Source organism: Sorex araneus, chromosome X (genome assembly GCF_027595985.1).
Source record: "Sorex araneus isolate mSorAra2 chromosome X, mSorAra2.pri, whole genome shotgun sequence".
NCBI lineage: Eukaryota > Metazoa > Chordata > Mammalia > Eulipotyphla > Soricidae > Sorex > Sorex araneus.
The window spans coordinates 18,409,537-18,430,177 of NC_073313.1; the positions used below are offsets into that span (position 1 = coordinate 18,409,537).

Consider the following 20,641-nt stretch of genomic DNA (forward strand, 5'->3'; position numbering starts at 1 on the left):
TGGATAGGGGGTAAACAACCTACTACAGGAGAGCTGAAAATCAACTGGGGGGAGACATATTAACAAATAGGAATAAAACACAAGTTTTACTAAGAGGTAAAAGTTATGCTCTGTGGTAAAGTAGAAGGCACAATTAACTGGGGAATATAAAAGGCTTCTCAAAGGAAGTGGCACTTGAACCGGTCCTTTAAAGATGAGTGCTTCAGTAAGGAGTGAAGACAAGAGGGAGGAATTTAAAGGCTGAGGACAAAAAATGAGTGAAGACCAAAGAGGCTCCTGCCTCCTCCACTTAATTATGAAGTAATTCACCATTCAGGTTCCTTCTGGGGGCCCACCCCGCTCAGTTTCTCGGGACCATTGCATCCAGAGCCACCCACATGCAGACAAAACAAAGCATTGCCTCCCTTTACCAGCCCTCTCCTCTGAAAGCCACAGTGGAATAATTCAATGGATTGGCTATTTGATGCTGCTGCTAATACGCTGTCATTGAGGATGATAGTGCAGTGGCTAGAGAAAAAAGACTATATGAACTATAAAGCGGGTGCACCAACTCTAATCAGAGATGAAAAGCTTGTGCATTACATTAAAGTACTACTGTACAAAATATACGAAGACTTTAAACGGCTTTCCCTTTGCTATGCAAAATATACAGAGACAATACTGGCTTCCCTCTTGAGAAATGTGCTTCTGTATTTCAGTATGTTACTAACTTCATGTTAAAATTAACTACTTTCCCCTTTAAAAGACTATGATCCTGGGTCTATTTTATCTCCTTTATATATAGTCCACAGCACCTAAGTCAGTGTTAAGTACATGATACTTAAAACTGTACACAATTAGATATTCAGTGAAGTTCAAACTTTTCATTGAATATTTTTTCCTGTCTTTCCTCAATATTCTTACTATCCAAATTTTTATTTGTCATATACAAGTATGTAAATTCTTACTGCACAGAAGCACTAGATGTAAGATCAAATTGAATGCTTAAACTCACTCTTGAGCAAATAAAAATTTCTGTGTTAGAAACTACCATTAAGTAAACTATTTTAGAATTCAAAATTCCATGCACTATACAGTCAGAACTGTATAGCAAAATGTTACTGCCTCCCTCTTGTTATAAAAATACCCAAAGCTTTAAAAAGAAAATAAAAGCAATCAAAGTCCCTGATGGAGAATGGACAAATCAATTCCAAAGAAACAGAGTAAGTATACAAAGTGCTTCGCTAATGGGCCCTCAAACTACAAAAGCTAATCCATTTAAACCAATCAACAGAACAATCTTTTATGTTTCACTTGGACACAAGACTTTATTTACAGACATTTATTTACAGACACTGTTAATCCCATGTGTCAGGGGGTTATGCCCACAAGAAATCAGCTAACAAAGCCAGGCCTCAGCCTTATGGAAGCTTCCCTGCAGAGTTCTCAGACTGTGTTTCCAGATACCATTTAGCAGGTATCAAAGCTCGAAGGTTACTGCTATTTTACAGTGTCTGACACTGACATTTCCTTTACCAAAAGACTAGTCACAGGTTGAGTATGTGGTTCCCTGGTAGAGCACTTGCTTTATAATCAGACCCTGGGTTTGATTTCTGGCACCACCAAAAAGAAAAAAAATGGCTAGTTACACAAAATCTAGCCGTGTAGCTAGCAGCCTTTGAGCAAGCATATAGAAAGTCTGCTGTTTTCAATGTTTTGTTATAATTTAGGTGATCTAGTTGCAATAATGTTTACACATATAGTGTTACTATAAAATTACTTCACACCACCACAACTAAAGTGCCAACATCTCTGTGTCAACTCTAGTTCGAGCTTATTCCATTCCCCCCCCACTCCCTCCATCTCTGTTGGTAAATTTTGTACTCCAAGGTCATGTCATTGTTCAATACTGCCTATTCCCTTGTTTTGCTGAGATATTATTCATAAAAATACTTATTTCGCAGACTGTATCCTGTTATAGAATTAATGTTACAAGATCGGCAAATACTTTTTAAAAATCTTACCTAGTCTTTGCGTGGGCAGGGGGACCTGTCAAACTATACTCAGGGGGTCCTGGGGCCACTCTCAGAAAAAGTCTCGACAGTTCAATGTGAGGCCCACGGTTGCAGTGCCAATTCTGGGGGACAGAAGCACTGGAGCCACATCCAGTGGCACTCAAGGGATTATGTGGTGCTGGAGATAGAACAATGGTCAGCTGCATGCAAGGCAAGCACCTTGAACTCTGCTACTATCTTCCTGGTCTTTCTCTTGCACTGTTTTAAACCATTTTGACACCATCAAAATGATTTAGTAGAGTTATTGAACATAAAACTCCCATTGCTCTTATCTAATTCTGGAGGAAATCCTAGAGGTTTATGAGAAAGACAGTTTTAAAAAACGATTTAACGATTTAATGGGTCTAGAATTCTAAGATTACAGGGTCTTTCCATTATTTGTTTGTTTCCCCCGTCTGGTTTTTGTCTTGTTTTTAAGATCTCTTGAATCACTAAAGTCCATTACCTGAAGAGTTAAAAAGGTAAAAAAATTGGTAAGGACAGGAACTAAATAAACCTGACAAGGAAGAAATCTCCCAGGAACTTTTACAACTCTAGGCCATTGGTCAGTTGTTATAAAATCAATGGAATTCTTGTAAGAATGTATGATGATAAATGTTAACTAGACATACAGTGATTATTTTGCTGTGTACATAAATTATGAAACTATAATGCTGCATACCGAAAACTTATGTCAATTATACAGCAATTAAAATATGCATGAATTATAGAATCTCAGCCTGAGAATATAAAAATAAACAAGATACAGATGTTAAGAAAAAAATGTATATTTGTTTTCATATTAAGAGCAAGATTTCCTGCCAAATTTCCCAGACAGATGTCCCATAGGAAAGAATTACCAACCTACGTAAAAGGTCCAAACTTAAGCAATTATTTATAGACCTATTAACTGAACCTCTCATTTGACAGATATTAAAATCCACTATTTTTAATGTGTAAAATGACCTTATGTTTAAATATTCCATTTTATCAATGTACAAAAACTTCTCAACTATTCAGCTTTTGGTAGTGAACAGAACACCCATAAAACAGTTAACTACTATAATCTGATCTCAACCTTCGCTCTTCTATAACTACTTTTGTGGCCCCAAATCCATTCCAGACATCAAGCCCCATTCAAGTGTTTCAGACCTCATTCTCCTTGATGCTTCTACAGTGCTTTGTGATAGGTTACCCCTTACTCCAGACCTCTCCTCCGCAAACCTTGGGTATGTGTTATTAAACCTTTATTCTATCTCAATTATTCTTGTGCCACTTCCTCCTTCTGTCCTAATAATTTTCTCAATAGTCACTCAGCTTCTTCCTCTAGGTTTTAGAGGTTTTAGACTTTAGAATATCATTCTATTCCCAGACTGATGTCCTATATAGATGGCTCTTTTACTAGCAGCATCTCTAGCTCCAGTGTCTCTCTCTCCAAAATGCTTATCTAGCCAACTATCACATCAACCTCATAATTACCACAAAAACTACATAAGTGAAACACCAAACCCTTGGGTATGGAAGAAAGCTCAATGGTAAGATGCCTTGCATGCTGGAGGCCCCAAATTCAATACCTGGTCATGCATGACCCTCTGAGTACCACCATGTATGGCCCTGGTGGCACTTGAGCTCCACTAAGATAGCCCCAGTAATCCCCAGCATGGTTGTACCTGAGCATCACATGCATTGAACCATTAGGCTTACACTACTAGGACTAAGGCCAGAAGTAGATCCCAAGCCTCTAAGAACTTTGAGGAAAGACTCTATTAAAAAAAAGAAACTCTTGGGCCCCAGAGATACCTTGGCAGCAAAGCATCTACCCTGTAGAGGTGAAGCCTCAAGTTTGATTCCCAGCACCATGCCACTAGCACCAGCAGTGATCCTGGTGGCATAGCACTGCCATTTGGGCACCATGCCATAATAAAAGTATACAATCTCTGGTGGACTGCAATTAATTTATATGTAAACACTGCAATTAAACTGTGTGAGCACTGCAACCCAGAATGCAACTCCCAGCAAGCATGTTCAAAACTAAAGAGTGGTACTCCCTGTGGCCAGAGAGTAAGGATAATGCTTAGAGTGTTCACCATACATGTGCCTAACTTGGGTTTGATCCACAGCACCACATATGGCTCCCTGAATACCACCAGGAGTGATCCCTGAGCAAGGGTATGCCCTGAGCCAAGTGTGGCCCCAAAACAGAGTACTACTCCTAGCAAACACTGAAATTAAAATGTGCATGAGCACAACTAAAGACTTTCATCCCTGGTGAACCTATATGCAAGCACTGCAAGCAAGGTCCTGAAACCCCCAGTCATTGCAACAAGAAAAAAGTTGGGGGGGGGCAGAGTGATAGTACAGCAGGTAGGGTGTTTGCCTTGCATGCGGCCAACCCGGGTTCTATTCCCGGCATCCTATATGGTTCCCCAAGCACCGTCAGGAGTGATTCCTGAGTGCAGAGACAGGATTAACTCTTGAGCATCACTGTAAGTGACCCAAAAAGAAAAAAAAGAGTCGGGTGAGGGAAAGGGGAAAAAATAACAAAAATCAATTCTTTCCCCTCAAAAAATGACCTCTCTTCCTTTGCTCTCTCTTTTTTTAACAGGGAACATAAAATCTTATTTTTTTCTGAACTAGAAGTCATTTGGGGAGACTGGGGATGTAGTTCAGTGGTACAGCACATGTTTCACATATGACATTTCAAATCACACACAAATCACCTTTAAAATGTGAGCTAATAGGGTGGAATTCTACTGGTCTGGAAGAGCCTCATCCAGAAATTGATCTGTTGAAAAACTCAGGTATGCGGGTTTTGTGACTAAAATCTCCAGGCTCTCATAGATTCGGGGATGGGCTACCTCCCCCCACCTCCCTGCTCTTTCAGGAGCCTGGCAATCATGCCCATGAACTGCTTCTAGTGACAAATAAGCTCATTAACCAGCCATGATCTAGAGACTCAGAAATAAAACTTGAAAGAGATCAACAAGTTTCAGGGATGCTTCCAGACCCTGCACCAGTCTGAGTCATCTGGGACACACAGAGCAGGGTGGGTGAGCCTAGCACCCACTCAAATTGAGCCCCAACAGCCCAAAATCTCTACTACACAATCATGGCTATGCTCAGGACTGGGACTCCACGCTCAGGACAAGCCTCATCCAGAAATTGATCTTTTGAAAAACTCAGGACTCAAAAAAATAGTGCCAACCCATGTGCCAGACATCAAGAGTTCCTGAAAAAAAAATAAAAATTCCAGGTTCCCAGGAAGCAGATGCTCAAATGCTAGGACAGAGATCATAATGCAAAGGGTCACTGGTGTATGACAGAGAACAAAAGAAGGAATGAGCAGGAGGAGAATCAGATCCCCAATTATAGCTGAAAAAATCTCCACAGGCCCAACTGAGGACTCTGGAACAAAGGCAACTATCAGAGGAGCTGCACAGGGCAAAGATGTCAGATCGGGTACCATGCATGGCCTTTTTTTTTTTTTTTGCTTTTTGGGTCACACCTGGCGATGCACAGGGGTTACTCCTGGCTCTGCACTCAGGAATTACCCCTGGCAGTGCTCAGGGGACCATATGGGATGCTGGGATTCGAACCCAGGTTGGCCGCGTGCAAGGCAAATGCCCTACCCGCTGTGCTATCACTCCAGCCCCCATGCATGGCCTTTTTGAGTCACAGTGAAGCAGGCAGGCAGGTAGACAGGGCGGGGCCCTCCCATGGCAATGAGTTCTTGGGAAATAATAAAACTGATAGCCCCAAGACAGAAAAGAAAAATAACCCTTGTGAGCACAGAAACTAAGGTCTGATAAGACCTTTACCTGGCAACAGCACAGACGCAGAGAGAAGCTCCAGCAGGAACAAAGGCCAGGAAAAGAAGATGTCAAAGAAGTCCATCCAGAAAGCAGGTAAAGGGATATACATGATAACCTCTCAGTGCCTGTATTACAAACTATAATGGCCAAAAGGAAAGAAAGCAGGGGAATCTGGGAGAAAGAGAAAGAGAAGGGGGGGGTAACGGGAGGAAAACTGGGGACATTGGTCGTTGGAAATATGCACTAGTGAAAGGACAGGTGTCGGAACATTATATGACTGAAACTCAATCATGAGCAACTTTGTAACTGTATCTCACTATGGTTCAATTAAAATATATTAAAACTCAAAAATAATGCGAGCTAAATTTAAAAGACACCCTACCAAATAGGAGAAAACATCCACACATAATACATCAGGTAAGAAACTAATAGCCCTGGTAGAGTAGAGTCTCACAAAGCTCAGCAACAAATAAACCAATAATTCTATTCAAAAAATAGAAAAAAGAGCCAGAGAGATAGTATAGGGGTAAGGCAACTACCTTATATGCAGCCAACCCCAGATTCCTGGCACTGAATATAATCCCCTGAGTATAGCAGGGAGTGATCCCTGAACACATGGCCAAGAGTAAGCCCTGAGTACCACTTGATATGACCCAACCCCCACAAAAAAATAATGGGAAGAGAAGATGAAGATTCTTCTACAAAGAGGACATATAGATGATCAATTAAGTTTATGAAAATGTGTTCCTCAACACTTAACAGGTAAATTCAAACCAAAACAATTATAAGGTATTATCTCACACACTGAGAATGGCATATGTAAGAAAAAAATATTGGTAGGGATGTAGTAAAAAGGAACTCTTATTCATTGCTGGTGAAGATGTAATCTGGCTCAGTCCCTATAGAAAACAATATGGATATTACTCAGAAAGTAAGAATAGAGCTCCCATATAACCCAGTAACTCTACTTCTTGGCTACCCCCAATATACAGAAACACTAATTCTTTAAAGAGATATGCACACCTATGTTCACTGCATCACTAAAATAAACTACCCATTTGTCCAACTATAGTTTATGAGTGGATAAACTATCTACACTATATATATACATATATATATACACACACATAGTAGGATCTATTTACACAATGAAATACTAAATAGCCACAAAGGACTAAATCATGCAGTTTTCTACAACTTGGATGGAACTGTAGTTAAGTCAGAGGGAGAAGGATAAATACTTGATATCATCACTTATCTTTGGTAGACCAAATAATAACACAAGGTAATGGAAGATATCAAATGTGGGTAAAACCTGGGCTCTGGATTAGAGAAATGGAATGGGTGAAGAGGAGGAGGAAAGCAGGAGGTGGCCTGAGAGCAACATAATGGCCTTGGTCAGGAGCTTGGACACTTTGGAGGTATAGAGGTGATGCTATACATAAAAACCATAAGAGCCAACAATACTGTAAATATGCTATCAAAACTCTAATAACTAGATTTTAAAGTTAGTTTGCTCATTTTAACATCACTGTATTACTGTCATCCCGTTGCTCATCAATTTGCTCGAGCGAGCACCAGTAATGTCTCCATTGTGAGACTTGTTACTGTTTTTGGCATATAGAATACGTCATGGATAGATTGCCAGGCTCTGCCGTGCGGGCGAGATACTCTTCAGTAGCTTGCCAGGCTGTCCGAGGGGGAGAGGAATCGAACCTGGGTCGGCCATGTGCAAGGCGAACGCCCTACCTGCTGCAATATCACTCCAGCCCTCATTTTTTAACATGAGTTGCTCATTTTAACATCAGTTGCTCATTTTGTAGGGTGGGGGGTGAGGGAATCTTTGAACATTGGCGGAGGGATGTCAACACTGGTGGGGTTCAAAGTTGGGGCATTATAAACCTGAAATTTTATCATGAACAGCTTTGTAAGTCCTAGTGCCTAAATTAAAAAAAAATAATATGAAATAAAGATCATCTTTAATTCCCATCATCTTGTGTCTGATATCAATTATCAAGTTCTACTGAATCTTCAAAATCAGAAAAATGATTCAAACAGATATTGGTAAGACACCGAAAGACAGGACTTCCAATACACTATAAATGCTTTGAAAAGGAGGGGACATCAGAAATCCTGATCAGAAATGGATCCAAGAGGGAAAAATGAAGATTATAGTCCCCTGGAGCTGGAGCAATAGCACAACGGGTAGGACATTTGCCTTGCACGCGGCTGACCTGGGTTTGATTCCTCCGTTCCTCTCAGAGAGCCCGGCAAGCTACCAAAAGTATCCCACCCGCACAGCAGAGCCTGGCAAGCTACCCATGGCATATTCGATATGCCAAAAACAGTAACAAGTTTCACGTTACTGGTGCCCGCTCGAGCAAATCGATGAGCAATGGGATGACAGTGACAGTCTCCAGTGTCTACTTAAATGGCTTCCATAAGTAAGTAAAATCTGCTTGACTACAAGCTACTTGTACCTAAATAGTGTAATCCCAGTACATTGAGGTTTTAAAAACCTTGGGGGAGGTGGTATTTTTCATTGAAATGTCACTGTTTCCTCTCTTTCTGCAATGTTTAAGATACAGTCTTAATTTACACATGTCGTGGACCAAGAACCAAGGAGAAAACTCTGATATCTGAGACAGTTCACCATTTCCCACATCTCTCTACCTCCCAACATATGACAGAACCCCCTGGATTTGATACCTTTAGGGAGTCTAAGGTCTCAAAGAGACAGGCCACAAAGTAAGTGAGTTACTGCTATAAGTGGTTTTTGTTTTCAGCTTTTTTTCAGGGAGAATGGGTAGGAATATATGCTGTACCAGAATTCATTTTTATAAATTCTAGTTACAGCGCAACTGGAACTAAGACAGTTGGGATTAAACCAATGATCATCAAAAAAGGGGGTGGGAGGGAATATGGGGAGACGGTCTCTACACACAAAATAATCCAGTCATAGAAATATATTCATTATATATTTGATATACTCTTGAGTATATCAAAGTTTCAAGGCTAGGAAGATTCACAAATATGCTAATAGCTTTAAAGCACATGTTGGAACAACTGATAAAGAGTAATCTTCATAACTCACCAGAGATTACTAATGAAATAGCACAAGGAGATTTCTTTACTTTTCCACTGTTTTTGTTATAAAGACAGCTTTCTAACTTGAATGACAAACAAAAATATCTTTATCACCAATTTATTGTGCAAAACAATAACAGGTACAATCTGAGTTGTCTACAATCTGAGATAACTTTTTAAATTTTGACTTGAAATAGTTTATGACTTTGGCTTCAGGAAGCAATTTACATTTATACTTCCATGTAAAACCCCACAAATGTAATTCAAGATACAGTTATAAAGTTTCCTTTGACAAAGATAAGCTAGCTCCTTTAAGTAAAACTTCTTTTTCAATAACTTAATATCCTAATAAGGGATAGAAAATCAAAACTCCCAGAAGAACTTATCCTTTAATAAGGTCTACCACAACAAATTAGAAATTCATCATTATCTGTGTCAAAACAAACTCAAGAAACTATTTTCAAGAAATGTTATGTTTGAGATTCTAGCCTACAGATTCAAATAATCACTAACAACTTCAAAATAATTTAAGCTATGCACTTAGTTAAGAATAGCCAGAAAATAGATAAATGAAAGACAAGTCAAGGGTTGCCAAAATCCCAGTTTCTAGTTGTAAATTCCTAAGGTTAATTGCCCAAAGACCTGCTGCCCACGGACATGTGTGAAGGACTGGAGTTAATAGCAGGGCATGTCCATTTACTACAGGCAGCCATTGGTGTGATATTTTCACAAAAGAACTGGTTCAGGTTACAGCCTGTTTCTATTATCACAGCAGTATAGATTTATGGTTTCTAACACTGGCCCTATAAGAAATAATGGAAATGATAACAGCAATCCCTGCTAGACAACAGACTACAGAAAAGCATGCAATAAACCACAACCTGATGTGACCAGAAAACTAAACATCCTTGACAATACCTCAAACATGAGGCAGGTGTCAGTAAATTACCCATTTAAGTATCTCCACAATCCCTCAAAACCTCAACAACACACACACACTAAGAATCTCTAGTCAGAATTTCTAATTTAAAACCACGCAATATGTATTAGTGTACTCATCACAACTGAGTACTGTTTTTAATTCTCATAACCAAAGACAAGTACCAAGTAAAAAAACTTAAGATAATATTGATCATCACTTTTCAAATACCTTTAAAGTATACTAAAAAATAACCCAAATCATACTTTAAGTCTTTCAAAATAAGAAAAACAATTTCACATCAGATGACACATGGGTACAGAGAGGCAAGAAAACTGAAGAAACACATTGATTCGCTGCATAATTTGAAAGTAAATATACAATAAAAATCTGACCCAGCTAAAAATGATGAAATGAGTACTTTGTCAATATATATGCTTTAAAGACTATGCCAGGTTACAAAGTACATACCAAGCAAACAGAACAGTTTATGTCTGGAATTTGGCACCAATTAATCCTTATGATAAACAGAAGTTAATAAAAATCAAATGTATTCAAAAGACAAGAAGCAAAGAATAATCCTATCAACTTTTCCCTGAGAAAAGAAGGCATCCTCAAGGTATGCCACAGAATGCAATATATCTGGCTCTTCTGAAGTTTACAATGGCACGTTACCACAAAAGTTGGGCACTTTCCGCTCTTACAACAATTTGCTCCTATAAACTTAGGAAGGGGCAGAGCCACAGCCATAAACACAGGTCACAAGTATTAGGTAGTCAAATGCTCTCTATCTTCAAATGTTTCCCAGCTCTTTATAGAAAGAATTGGGTTTCTTGAACTCTTTCATTAAATAAGGAATTCATCCGGCACAGGTCAGATGACTATGAAATTATGCTGAATAACACCATCATATAAACTGCTCTAGATGCCCCAAAGTTTTCACTTTTCACACAGTGTGGGTATTCTCATTCCTTTCAACCACATGCTCAAAAAGTGAAACTAGGAGAAAGGTTTAGGAACATATGTTTGGAAGAAATAACGTAGTATAAAAATCATCAGTACTACCATTTCTAAGATGCTCAGTGTTTAGTCATATTAAAAAATAAAGTTAAAATAAGCAAAACTATCCTATTTATGAAAATGAAAAAAGTATGCATGTTTTAAATGTTAGATGGCTCCTGAAATTGTCTTAAATTATTTCAAGAACCACCACTCTCAAAACATCCCCTGCCCCCCACATACACACACCAGAGAAAGGGCTGGAAAGATGTGCAGAGGTTCAAGAACTTGCCTTACATGCTGCTGACCCTGGTTCCATCTCCAGAACCACATATATTCCCCAAGCACCACCAGGAATGACCCCTAAGCACAGAGCCAGAAGTAAGCCCTGAGTACCTGCTGGATGTGGTTCAAAAACCAAACAACAACACATATAAAGCCAACCATAGCACCTCTGCTATCTTCTTAAAGATAAGATGTTATCACTACAATAAAGGCATTTTTATTCTTAGAGTAACCTAAGCCTCAGCTAGTTAGAACCTGGAAAACTTACTACTGAATTATGCCAAGCTATTTTAATCTACGATGCACAGTAGAGATTTGTTTCATCTATTTCAAGACAAAAGCATCATACAAATTAAGAGTCAGAAAAGGATAACTATTTCTATCAAAATCACCATTTGCCATTTCAAAACTTCCAGATTTTTTAAACTAACAAAAAAGTTTGGTTCCTAAAGTCGATATTCACTTTAAATTCTAAGATAACATACAGTAATTTTCAAGCAGTGATGTTTCTGAAATCTTAGGGATGAATCTGCTCACTCCAAACTACGAAGTACCTCCTGGCAATGTCAAACCAATGTTCACACCACAGCCTCCATTGCATGGCTGGCAGAGATCTCTTTGTCATATCTTGTCTATCCTAAAAACCAGGAATGTGACTTTGAGAAGACAATCTGACTCCCTGAGAGGGTACTAATAGAGAACAGGACAAGTTGAGAATAGGACCCAGTTCCATTCACAACTGTAAAGAGCAAGGAACCAATATAAAGGGTTTTGGGAAAAGTGAGAGAGTGAGCTGGGGGCGGGGGCGGGGAGTGAGAGGACTAGAGGCAATTAATAACTCAAATAGTAGAGGATCCCTTGAGCCCACCAGGTTCCAGTTCCCAAAGTCAACAAGTTTACTTCTATTACCCCAAAGAGAGGAGCAGTGAAATACACGAATGAAATTTCTCTCCTCCCTCTAGCTCTCCCCACGCCCCAAGAATTCAAACTAAAACTAGGGCTCAGGTCTTCCTTATATGGAAGAGACTGCATCATTTTCATTCAAAAGACTTGGTATTTACTCAGCCTTTTGCCATCATCAATTATTTCTCAGTGAGACAGTGCAGGATTACTCTGACCATTTCACTGATGCGGAAACAGACACCAACAGCAAAGGGAACGGGCAGGAAGAGGGGTGAAAGGAAGCATCTGGGAGGAACAGGCAGGCAGCTAAAAAGGAACAAACCTGAAAGAAAATGAGAGTCACATCTGGCTTATAGATGACCAAATAACCCCTATTTGTTATTTTTGAGCTCAGGGAGATTTCTGAAACATTTTGAAAGAAAGAACATAGTCTAAATTATCAATCAGTTAATATCTTATACTTGATCATAGAAGTGAAGTCATTTAGCATTGAAAATTATCCTATCATCTCCAGAGACACTGATTTCAATTCATACCTGTAATTTATCTGCCCCTCAAATCTAACAAGTATGTTAGCCTTTTGACCCAGAAAATCATCTTTCATTAAAATATAGTCTTATATGATAGCAAAAGGCACCAAATACTACTTAAGTCAGAATTCTGCTTAGAGAACTATGACCCAAATACTGGCTCTTTAAATTTGCCCTTGAAATAAAGAGCTACATATTCCACATTTATATTGATTTTTCTTAGCTATAACCTTGAAATTTTCAGGAATAAGCTGATTGGGAAGCTTACAGAAACGAGCACACACAGCAGCCTCTGAATAAATGAACCATTTAGTTTAACCCCATACTATATAGGCATCACAGGGAAGTAATAAAGATATGATTGACACATAAATCAAAAGGACTGACCTGCTGCCTCGTGAGAAAAACCATATTATCTTTTAAAGACTGATGTCAATAATGAAATGGTTACATTGACTGTTTTTCCGAATTATCAATTCCAAAACAATTCAGGATCTCTGGGGGAAACAGGCATGTTTCCTTATGAAGTTGCATGACATACATGAAATTTGTTCAAAAATATCAAATGTTGTTTCTTTTTATAAAAAAAAAAGTCGAGGATTGTTGTGAAGACCATGGATAAAACTACAGCTCAACATATACAAGACTCTTCTCAAAATTCCAACTGGACTAATTTCCAAAAGGCTATTTTTTGCATTCCTCCCATCAAATATACAAAACCACAGATTAGAAAGAACAGTGAACTTGGAAAGATGCTGTCTAATGAGTAATTTAAAAGTGTGGCAAGAAAGGCAAACTGTCATTATTGAAGAACATTCTCAAGCTCCATTACTGAAAAACAAAATTGATGCGTCTAGGGACTATCGTTACAATAAAAAGGCTTGTCATAAATGCTGCACATCTTAAATCACTCTTCCTTCCAGAACTTTCAGTTACTGGGGGGCATTAAAAATGCATGGCACCTGCAAGGTGTTGGGGCCAAGAAAATGAGCTCCAATCACTAGATAAATGAGAGGATCCAAGGGGCACTCACGCTCCCCGCCCGTCCTCCCCAGACTTCTTAACGGTGCCCCAAGCTATCCTACAGGTAAGTCATAAACGCTAATCTCGTCATTCTTCAAAGCCGAGGTTCATTTCAAACGGAAATCAAGCTTTGGAAGGAATGACAAATGGGTTACAACAACCTTCAGAAGAAAAAAAAAATCGAGGATTCCACGGAGCAGAGTTAACTAAATCTTTGAGTTACCCCAACACTTAAAAGGGCAGGGGAAGGGGGCAGCCAAATTTTCGCCCCACCCTTGTCGCCACCCTGCTGTCCCCCCAAACTTGCCACTCTCCAAGGGAGCACCGGCGGGGGAGTGGGGGGAGCCGAAAATTCTGTGTCTCGATGCAAGCTGCAAAGGTCCCGGGCGCCAGCGTGCGGCGGCGATATAACCGCTCGCCGCTCCAGCCGCTCCAGCCGCTCCAACCGCTCCAACCGCCGTGGGGGCGCCCCCCGCACCCCCCCCCCGCCCCGGCGCCGCGCGCGGGCCGCGCCCTCGGTCCCGAGCGCAAAGCGGACCCCCGTCCCCATCGGGAGCCCCGGGCGCCAGTCCCACGGGTGGCCGGCCCCGGGGCCCGCGTCCGCGCCCGCGCTCCGGCCCGGGGAGCATCCTTGCGGGCTGCAGGGTCCGTGTCCAAAGCCTCGTCCCCCTCCAAAGTCCCCCGGAGAGGCGCCCGGCGACTCCCCGCCCAAGCCCGCCAAGTCACCGGGCTCCTCGGCCTCGAAGTCCGCCCACGAGGCCCTGGGACCCCCCCGCTCCGCGCCCCCGCCCGCCCGACCCCCTCCGAGGAGAGCCGCTGCCCCGGGGGGCGTTGTCCCCGCTTCAAGTTCGGGGACCCCAGGAGGCCGGCGGCCCGCCAGCCACTTCACGCCCCCGAGCGGCGGCCGGGCTGAACCCGCGCGGGGGGCCCCGCCGAGTGAGGGGCGCTGCGCGGGCGGACGGGGGTGGGGGGGCGTCGCGAGGGGCGGCCACGGGCCCGGGGCGCCCCGATCTCGGGGCTGAGGCCCGGGGCCGCGGAGGGGGCGCCGAGGGGCGCGGGCCGCGGCCGCCGCCGGACCCCCCGAGTGACGGTTGAGGGGGCGTTCCTCGCGCGGGACGTGCCGCTGCGGGCTCCCGGCCGGCCGCCGGCCCTCGGGGCGGTATCGGGGCGCGGGCGCCGCCGCGCCGCCGCTCGGGTCCCCGCGGGGTCCCCGGCCTCGCCACGCACCTGGGCTCTCCCGTCCGGGCCAAGAGGCGCAAGTGTGACACGCCGATCCCGACAGCCGGCAACGGACTTCACGCCGCCGCCGCCATGTTTGAGAAGCCGCGCGCCGCGCCGCGCATGCCCCGCAACCGCCGCCGCCGCCCCGCCCCCGGCCCGCGGGCCCGCGTGCCCCGCGCCCGCCGCCCGTCGCCCTCTGACCGCCGCCGCGTGCCCGGACGGCCCCCGCGCGGCCGGAAGGCCGGGGCCACGCCGCGACACCCGGCCCGCCGAGGGCCCGGCCCGGGCGCCGCTCATCGCCCCCCCCACACCCCGGCCGCCTCCGGCCGCTCCCCTCCCGCCAAAAAATTAAAAAAAAAAAAAGCCCCTGCACGCACGCGAACCCGAGGACGGCCCCGGAGCCGGGACCCCCGGAGCCAAGTCAAGTTCCAGCCCCGGGCACAGCCGTGGACGCTCAGCCGCCCTCCGCCCCGGCCCGGCCCGGCCGCCGCGCACCCCCCCTCCCCCGGCCGGGCACTTCCCTAAAAACTCGAGCAAGTTCGAGGAGCGAGAGCAAAAGCGACCCGATCCAGCTCGAGCGAAGCCACTCCTTGGCGGGTGGCTGCAGTTCCTTAAAATGGCTTTCCCCCCCCCACCCCGTTTCTTGTTCGCCTCGGGCCATGCATTCCCCTTTCCAAGTCCGCTTTCTAGACTTAGCCCGACTCACGCCGCGAGGGGGAACTCGGCTAACCCGGAGGAAGAAAGAAGCTGCTCACGGGCTCGAGGGGCGATCGGCGAGATCCTCAAGGGTGCGCTTGCACGGAGGCGGGGGTCTCCTCTCCGCGATCCCGCCTCGCCACAGACTGAGCGATTGCGCAGGTGGAGGTCTCTAAGATAGGGAGGGGGAGGGCGCCAAAAAGTAGCCCCGGGCTGGCCCCTCGATGTAGCGGTTTCTCAGCACAAAATGTACGAAACAGAAAACCAGAGAACAACATCCCACCCCTCGTAGTGAGGCTGAGTATCAGCAGATTTTAACTTTTGTTTGAAAAATAATACAATGTGCTGGGCTAGCCAAAAGCAAATCATTGGCAGGCTTCCTGGCTCTATAACTCTTTCCAAAAGCTGAATGTAGGTTTTGCATCTGCGATCGCCTTAACTTAGTATATGGAGCATGATGCATTTTCCAAATCCTAATTCGGAAATAGAAGTCTTAGACGTTACAGGGGGGGGGGGGGAAGCAGGATATATCCGTTTTCTACAGCACAGAAGAAAAGTATCTTATAAGCCAATTTGCCGTATTAGAAAGGGTCAATCCTTAAGTTAAAGTGATTGTTGGGTTTTTTTTATATATCTCAACATTGACGAATGGCACAAAACCAAATTTCCCTGATGTCAAATCTTCTCAGATGAATTCCTAAGTGTTCACCCAAATTTTATTTAAAAAAACCTTAAAGTGGAAACTATAAAGACTGAGACACTTCTGTGCAAATATTAAGGAGAGTTTGGGTCATATCCAGTGTACAATATTTAGCACATTAGAGGAGGTGTCTAAATGTTTTACCATGAAGTTTCAAACATGTGTTTAAAAGCCAGAAAGGATCTATAATATAAGGAAATTAAACAGAAGTTTTGTAGACTTAATATGGGCTACAGTAAGACTGGGAGACCTAAGTTCTGAATTGGTGGCATTTATCCTAAAACTAATGCAATGGAAATATTTGAATTTTATCTCTACATTCTATATATGAGAGATTTAGGTTATATATTTGTCTTTTAATATATGTGGCACCCTTATAAAATTATAGGAATATTACTCTGATTGTTAAATATGAGTAATACTACTTATGCCTCTTACCATATGTCTTTAACATAAGTTACTTTAAACCTCACTCTAAAAATTTGCATTTTATGTGTTTGGCATCTTGATGACTGCATTCACCAAAGGATGTCTAGGAGTGTGGCTCTTTGTTATGATAAATGAGCATTGGTAATGATAGCCATAGCTCCCATCCACTTAGCACTTACTCTGAAGGTCAGGGTCAGGTGCTGAAGGTCAGGATACCTCTTCAGATGCATGATTTTCAGTGTTCACAATGCTCTTTCCCAAAGTTTTAATGAGATAGGGACCCTTCTTCCCATCTTACGAGGCAATTATTGCATAGCAAATCAGCATCTGAATATCAAATGTTTTCACCAAATGTGTCCTTTTGTCTTTCACCAAGTATGTAAGTAGTCAATAATAGTTCTTTCAGTTATGTAAAACTGATTTTTTCCCTTTATCAAAACTTGAGACTGATTTTAATGCTATTCAGACATCATCATTTCTTTATTAAACATAGCAGGGATTTAGTAGATTTCAAATTCCTAAGAGAATGAACAAATGAATCCCATTGATTTGTGGTCAAATAATTTTGCCTGGAAAACATAAGAATAAGGAGCCTATTTGAACTGAAAGAATAAAGACTTAAGAGTGGTAAAAATCCACATTTTCAAGAGTTATTTTTTAAACCTTAGATTTTCCTTTCTACATTATCTTCTACAGTTCTTTTGATTCATCCCAAAATCTGAGACAACCTTCCACCCAGCTGAGACGCAATACAAAAAAAAATCCTATATCTCATGTGTATTTAGTTACTTCCTTTAGTACTTTTTGTGAAGGTGCACTATTAGTCCATCAGAATGAAAATATGATTTTTTTCCTAGAGAAGGTTAAATAAAGGCTCGTAGGGGTTGGGAAAATAGTACAGCTTGTTAGGGAATTGCCTTGCATGCCTCTCACCCCATATAATTCCCAGAGTACTGCCAGGAGTGATTCCTGAGCACAGAGACGGGAGTAAATCCAACCAGCTGTAGCCCAAGCCCCAGCCCAAATAAAGCAAGGTTTGTATCAACATATATGCTTATATTGAAATGATAGTACTTGTATAGGTAAAGTTAACATTTGGGGGTGATTAATCGAGTCTCTCTCCTCTAGTTAGTTAAGCTGCTTTGTGTATTCCTTTCTCCGTAAAACACAGTGGGAGAGATTAGACATCTGAGGCATTACCAGTAAACTCACCATATCTCCACCATAGAGGAGGAAATCCATGTGAAGTATTAAATGACTAATGAATTTACTACAGTAATAATTGAATTTAGACTTCCACTGCCTTGCTTCTAATAAATTACCCCTTTCCTCCACTGAATCAAGAACACTTATCAGTAGGATAAAAGCTGTTTTAGTGTTGCTACTATCCTTTGCAAGAAATTTCTTTTCCTATCTTGCAAGGAGTTGACTTCCTGGGAAAGTTGTGAGGTGAAGTCTGATATGAGTGAAGCTGGTGGCTCACAAGATATAGTAACAGGCAACCATTGTTTTTTTTTTTTGTGAGGGGTCACACCCGGAGGTGTTCGGGACTTATTTCTGGCTCTCTACTCAGGGGGCACTTCGGTGGGCTCAGAGGAATCATATGGGATGCCGGAGATTGAACCCAGGTCAGCAGTGTGTAAGGCAAGTGCCTACCCACTGTACTATTGCCCCAGACTTCAGAGTTCTTTTCTTGAATCCAGTCTCTCATCTGCTCCCTAGATTTTTCTGAATTTTTGCATGCCTCGGCTCTTTCCATTTTTAAAGCACAAATAATAAAATCCACCACGCTTACTGCACAGATGAGAAAGTGCCACTCAAATAAATCTATAAAAAAACAAACAAACATGGCTTCTTTAACAGATCCTACATTATCTAAAACATAGGTTTATCTTTTATCAACAAAATAGATAGCCATTCTAAGTTGACTTTGGCTAAGACAAGTATTTAATAGGTTGTGAAAACTGGCATGACCTCAATGAACATTATATAGTACACATAAGCACTGTTCCATTCACTCAGTCCTTCATTCAGACACCAAGAATTGATTGAATGCTTGATTAATGTGACTCCAATAGAGGCAGGAATACTAAGATAAGTTGGTGAATTGAAAATTCCTGGAGTTTGTATCAGTCCAAAGTTGAGCAAGAAGTCCAAAGTTAAGATCTTCATAAGAGCTAGGACCTCAGGGCTGGAGCCATAGCACAGCTGATGGGGTGTTTGCCTTGCACATGGCCAACCCGGGTTCCATTCCCAGCATCCCATATGGTCCCCTGAGCACCACCAGGAGTAATTCCTGAGTGCAAAACCAGGAGTAAGCCCTGTGCATCGCTGGGTGTGACCCAAAAAGAAAAAAAAAGAGCTAGGACCTCTTATCACACCCCTTATCACAACATTTTAATATATGTAGAGTATAATTAGATGAATGTTTTGCAAAGTGGCTGATACCACCCCCTGAAGGTGCTAGAAAGACCCAAGGGAGTATAGTAGCCTCCAGCACAATTGGGGGTGGAGGCCCTATTTCTACTTTCTTGCTTAAAGAAGATAGATTTCCGGGGAGGGGTGGGGGAGTGAGTATAATTTTTTTTTCAGGAACAAGGCCAAGAGGTCAAATCAAGCTGAGAGCCTCTGGCATGAACCATCACACTTTGTTCTCTCTGCCCCAGAAGACTCAGTAACATGCTGCCATAGCTCTCTTAGCAGCCCTAGCTGAGCCAGCGAGACACCGAAGGCAGGAGGGGGAAAGTGAGGGAGAAACTTTTAATCCACTCCTTTTCCTTCCTAAGACCTATGTCTGATAGAAGCTCCACAAGGACACTTCCTGGTGGCAGGGTCCCATCTTTCAGGGGGCTGCCTTTCACTGGGTCTTAAGGAGCAGATAGACCTCCCAGATTCCAGTTCCTAGCCTCTGGACAGCCCCAACATTCCTTGTTCCCTTAAACCTACCTATTTCTCCGTAAAGAATCATTAAATCCTCTTCAAAATCTTCCATCATTGTTCCTGCTAGAAGCATCAGTGAAATGGTTTTTATAGTTCAAGTCAGCCACTTGAGAGAGTAGGTTGGTGTTTCAAATACTTCTGTAAGTCCTATGAGAACTCTACAGACCTAAAGCACTGGGCCCATAACCCCTACGTGCCTCACCACCTGAGACAGGGATTAACAAATCACTAGAATATTTCAAACCAAGAGTAGATAAAACTGGGTCCGGAGCGATAGTCCAGCGGGTAAAGGGCTTTCCTTGCACGCGGCCAACCCGGGTTCGATCCTCAGCATCCCATATGGTCGCCTGAGCACCGCCAGGAGTATTTCCTGAGGGCAAAGTCAGGAGTAACCCCTGTGAATCCCTGGGTGTGACCCAAAAAGGATTTTTTAAAAAGAGTAGATAAAATCAACTTGGAGGGACAGGAAGGGGTCAGTGGTAGAGCACTTGTCATGCATGCAGGAGGTATGGGGCGATCCTCAGCACAGCCACCTGGTCCCCACTCAGCACTACCTAGAGCCAGCCCTCCAGCATCCATTCAGAAGTAACCAATGAGCACCACCAGGTGTGGCTAAAAACAAAACAAGCAAACACAACTTGACGATCGAATCCTAGAGTGAAGGTTAAAGATAACTGTGAAAAGCAATTTATAAGAAAATATTACAGAGCAATATATTAAACCACGAGGGTACAATTAGCAAAATACAGAGCATGGGGAACCAGGATTCATTAACCAATGAATTGCAAAGGAAAAAGAGATGGAGGGACTTAAACAGTAGGAGAGCTCATAGAGGCATCTGGCCTCTTGGGTGGAGGCTTGGTGCAGCAACATTGTATAGTCGTAACATAAACACTAGCACTATCAAGAGGAAAAACAAAGAGACTTCAAAAATATGCCATCCTACTGCAATGTGTTTGCTTTAGAACTGCATAGGTCTAAGGGGTCTCTTGTTTTTGTGGTTTTGCTTTGTTATCTTGCTTGTTTTGGCGACCGCACCTGGCAGTGCTCGGGTCCTACTCCTG

At 42.8% G+C, this 20,641-nt stretch overlaps 1 protein-coding gene across 4 annotated transcripts in view; it reads right to left on the reverse strand.

The window, feature by feature from the left end:
- SCML2 (Scm polycomb group protein like 2) overlaps positions 1–14,890 on the reverse strand; it is an 81,914-nt gene extending 67,024 nt beyond the window's left edge. For all 4 annotated transcript variants that reach the window (XM_055121696.1, XM_055121698.1, XM_055121697.1 and 1 more), the window contains exon 1: positions 14,819–14,890. The gene's annotated coding sequence lies outside the window, so the exon portion shown is untranslated. The remainder of the gene's footprint in view (positions 1–14,818) is intronic.
- Between the last annotated feature and the right edge of the window lie 5,751 nt (positions 14,891–20,641).